This window comes from Neophocaena asiaeorientalis, unplaced genomic scaffold, assembly GCF_003031525.2.
Source record: "Neophocaena asiaeorientalis asiaeorientalis breed wild unplaced genomic scaffold, Neophocaena_asiaeorientalis_V1.1 scaffold177, whole genome shotgun sequence".
Taxonomy (NCBI): Eukaryota; Metazoa; Chordata; class Mammalia; order Artiodactyla; family Phocoenidae; genus Neophocaena; species Neophocaena asiaeorientalis.
Window position 1 is genome coordinate 9,929,556 of NW_020172779.1, and position 4,997 is coordinate 9,934,552.

General features: G+C 39.3%; 1 non-coding gene across 1 annotated transcript; it reads left to right on the forward strand.

Moving 5' to 3' along the window:
- The first annotated feature begins 332 nt into the window (after positions 1-332).
- On the forward strand, positions 333-435 carry LOC112397211 (U6 spliceosomal RNA). Its single transcript, XR_003002759.1, has one exon. It is a non-coding gene; the product is annotated as a U6 spliceosomal RNA (small nuclear RNA).
- Positions 436-4,997: the final 4,562 nt, after the last annotated feature.

The window sequence follows — 4,997 nt, forward strand, 5'->3', positions numbered from 1 at the left end:
TTGTATGCATCAATAGCCCCTAGAAGGCTTTAAAAACACAGATTGCTGGACCCAACCTGCAGAATTTCTGATTCAGCAAGTTTCTGGGGTGTGGCCTGAGAGTCTGCATTTCTAGCAAGTTCTCCAATGATGCTCTGGTATGGGACTATGCTTTGAGGGCTTCCTATTAGTAAGTTTTCCTTGACCATTGATCTGATTCCTCTTAAAATAAAATTAGTTATTCAACCATGTATTTTATATTTTTTTTATAAATCTGGGAGACTCAGCCTGCCACCTACATGGGATTTGTTAATAAGTTCTGAAAATCATCTCAAGATTTTAAGATTTAGTGGTTGTTTCAGCAGCATGTATACTAAAATTGAAACAATACAGAGAAGACTCGCATGGCCCCTTCACAAGGATGACATGTGAATTCATGAAGCTTTCCATATTTTTTGGAATCTCTTGTGTGCTGTTGGTAGGAATGAAAAGTGATACAGCCACTATGGAAAACAGAATGGAGATTCCTCAAAAATTAAAAATAGAAATACCATACGATCCAGGAATCCCATTTCTGGGTGTATAGCCAAGAGAATTCAACATAGGATCTCAAAGAGTTATTTGCATACTCAAGTTCATTGCAGCATTACTCACAATATCTAAGAGGTAGAAGCAACCCAAATATCCATGGACAGATGAATGGAGAAGGAAAATGTGGTATATACATGCAATGGAATATTATTCAGCTTGAAAAGAAATGGAAATCCTGTCACATGTTACAACATGGATAAACCTTGAGGACATTATGCTAAGTGAAATAAGCCAGTCACACAGAGATAAAGGCTGTATGATTCCACTTACATGAGGTATCTAAAGTAGTCCAACTCACAGAAACAGAATAAAATGGTCGTTGCCAGGGGCTGAAAGAGGGGGAAATAGGGAATTGGCGTTCAATTGGCATAGAGTTTCAGTTTCGCAAGCTGAAGCTCTAGAGAAGGCAATGTGAATATACTTAACACTACTGAACTGTACTCTTAAAAATAGTTAAGATGGGGCTTCCCTGGTGGCGCAGTGGTTGAGAGTCCGCCTGCTGATGCAGGGGACACGGGCTCGTGCCCCGGTCCAGGAAGATCCCACGTGCTGCGGAGCGTCTGGGCCCGTGAGCCATGGCCGCTAAGCCTGCGCGTCCAGAGCCTGTGCTCCGCAACGGGAGAGACCACAACAGTGAGAGGCCCGCGTACCGCAAAAAAAAAAAGTTAAGATGGTAAATTTTATATGTGTTTTTTACCATGATTAAAGAAAAATTGCTAATTTAAAGATAACAGTAATCCTTGGTTGGTGAGGCATCTAGAGAGAAGTGGAGAAGTAGCTCTTTGTGGCTACTCAAATGTGAGCTGGGGACTTATCCTGTTTCCAGTGTTAGCAAGATTTCCCCTACCTGTGGGCCTATGGATTCCTAACCTCTCATATAAGACTCCTTAAAGCACTCGTGCTTGGGTCCAATCCAGAGATTCTAATTTGGTCTGTAATGTGACCTGGATGGTAGGATTTTTGAAAGATCCCCAGATGGTTTGAATTGTAGCCAGAGCTACAAAGCATTGTTTGGATCAGTGATTCATAAATTATGAAAGGTTAAAAAGATTCTCTTTGGGGTTTGTCAAACTCTATATGCTCAGTTCTCCTCTCTCCTCTTCCTCACAGCCCAGGTAATTCTGGTTATCGTCCCCCTCCCCTACCAACTGGAGAAATATAGCATTAGATGATTTCTAATGCCTCTTTCAGATAAAATACATCCATGATTACCCTTTTCTATGGTAGGATTCTTCTGTCAATGAATTGGGCTGGATCTTATACGAAGACATTCTTTTTTTCAAACCTCAGTTATAGGGAGTTGAGTTTATCATCAACTGGGTTTGCACATGGTCAAGATTTCTATTAATATTGGTGGAACAGTCTTAGTTTTGGCTGTGTGTGTACACAAAGCCCACCCATCCTTTTAAATCCTCCTCAGTCAAACTGCACAGTTAAAGCATAGCATTTAGGCTTAAAATCAAACTGTTGAACTATAACAAAATTCCAATTTTTTGCTTGTACATTGTTTGACAGGCTATGAATAGCTTAGAAGATGATCTGAAGAATGAAGGGATAATGTTTCAGTGAGTTAACATCTGTGTGGAGGGATTAGGTCCTGCCAAGGGCGATTTCCTAGGCTCCCTACAAATCAGTGTCATAAAATCAGAGGGTACCCAGACAATCCTAAGGAATTGTAACTGTATTATTAGGGTGTGCCCATTACCAAAAAGATCCCAAATGGAAACAACTCCTCACATATTCAGCCATTTGTAAGCCAGTTTAGGTACTTGTGAAATCAGAAATTTGCCAGCATAGGAAACGGGACTTGCCAACTCAATGCTGTTTAATATTAATTAAACTTAATATAGCTCAGTTATCTGTTTTTCAGATATTCCCAAACAGAATACCAGAGAAAAAGAAATAACACTGCATTCATAGTAAATGTATATTTAAATTATATAATCATAAATGTATTCATAATTATATATGCATATTATGTAATGTGAATTATCATATATTCTAGATTTCTGAATATTTCTAGAGTAACTGAATAGGAGGAATAGATATGCCAAATTAATAATTTCCATAAGATTGGTTACCTGGGAAAGTTAACATGAGAATACATTGATGCAGGTGTTGTTTATACAAATACATGTTTTTCTACACTGTGAAGAAGGCCAAAATACTGCTATGTGACCTGCCTGATTAGCATTCAGGAGTAGGAGGGATTAAAGCTGCCTAGAATTTTATGCGACGACATCACGAGGAAATAACTACCCAGCTGTGTTTTCAAACATGTCTAAGAGTGACCAATACCATTGCTACAGAGATATTACCTTGGAAAGGTGTCCAGTAACACATGAAGGACAAAAGATGATAGCAATCTTGGTGATTATTCAGTGCGTCCAAATTTTGATGGGTTTCCCTTTGTGAAGATGATTATATATATAATGGAACTATCACTGTCCCTTCCTCATCTGGTATAAGAATGTAATACGTAACACAGGGCAAGAAACATCCAATTTCTACTGAACAACCCAATTTATATTACAGTTAGTCTTTGGAATATTTAGATGTTAAGCATTACTGAAATGTATGAAATTAAATTAGCGTTCCCAGCATCAGCACTAATGTAGCAGACACTGACACTGGTTGTACACATAGGGAAGAGTAGAAGAAATCAAGGCTACAGGGGCAGAGAACCCAGGTTCAGGGTCCTAGTCATGCTCTGAAACTATTCCAACCAAGATGGAATAACAAGGGCTATGTTAACTCTCCTGCAGGAACACTAAAAAACTGGACACAACATATGAAAAACGATTTTTAAGACATTGAACATCAGACAACAAAGCCCAATAATCCCTGAGAGATAGGAAACAAATGAGGTGAGTCCTACAATTATCCCAGAATATTGCTTTAGAGAGTTTCCAGGTTATGTTACTGGCAGAAGGGGCCCAAGCTAAGCCTGTTAGTCTCCCCTGTGTTGGGGAAATGGACTTGGGGGCCCAAGAAAGCCAAAGTGGCTGGAGCTTGCAAAGTAAAGTACTGGAGAGAGAAAACATACAGAAAGAACTCCAAAAAACTGCAGAGGGCACCTTCTTTAGTCTCCAACTGAGTTCTGACCAGTGCATGCAGGTGAAAAAACTACACAAGGGGGGGTTTCCCTGGTGGCGCAGTGGTTGAGAGTCTGACTGCTGATGCAGGGGACACGGGTTCGTGCCCCTGTCCGGGAAGATCCCACATGCCACAGAGCGGCTGGGCCCCTGAGCCTGCGCGTCCAGAGCCTGTGCTCCGCAACGGGAGAGGCCACGACAGCGAGAGGCCCGCGTACCGCAAAAAAAAAAAAAAAAAAAAAAAGCTACACAAGGGCAGAGAAAAATGCAACATCAATTCTTGATAAAAACTCTCAGCAAACTAGGAATAAGGAAATTTAACCTGATAAAGAACATCTATGTGAAAAAAGATCTTACAGTTAACATTATACTTAATGGCGAAAGACAGAATTATTTCCCCTTAAGATCAGAGCCAAGACAGGGATATCTGCTCCTATCATTTCTATTCAACATTATACTAGCAGTCCTAGCTGGTGCAGTTAGGCAAGAAAAACAAAAATAATTGCATCCAGATTGGAAAGGATGAAGTAAACTTGTCTTTACGTGTAGGTGGCCTTATTGCCTACGTAGAAAACTTGATGGAATTTACCAAAAAAATGAGAACCAATAAATGAGTTTAGAAAAGTTTTGGGATACAAGATTGACATATAAAACTAAATTGTATTTAAATATATTAGCAATGAATATTTGGAAGTTGCAATAAAGGTCATTTACAGTAGCAAAAAATTAGAAAATACTTAGGGATAAACCTAACAATGCACAGGGTAAAACCTGTACATTGAAAACTATAAAATATTGCTGAGGTAAATTTAAAAAGACCTGAGTAAATGAAGAGATATACCTTGTCCACGTGTTGGAAGATTCCAACTGTTAAGATGCCAAATATCCCCAAACTGATCTAAAGATTCAACACAACCCCAATCAAAATTCCAGCAGGCTTTTTGGTAGAAATAAGCAAGCTGGTTTTAAAGTTCTTATGGAAATGCAAAAGGATCCAACTCTAGCCAACAACAGCAACAAACTTTGGAAATGAAGAACAAAGTCAGAGGGCTAACACTACCTGATAGGTAGACAAAACTTGGCTAGCTCAAAATTATGCCCTGAGGCAGACAATTAGGAATCTCATGATGCTGTACTAAATCATTGTTTTCCTATTTAGCAAATGACTGGCTTGATGAGCTAAACACTGTGCTGGAAGTATATGTATTACGACTTAGTTGCCAGATTATACAAAGGAAGAACTGAAAAATGAAGTACGGAGCACTAAGAGTAGGGATCAAAGAACTTGTGTTCTAACAGCTCATATTTCTTACTGCATACAGATGGAGAAAC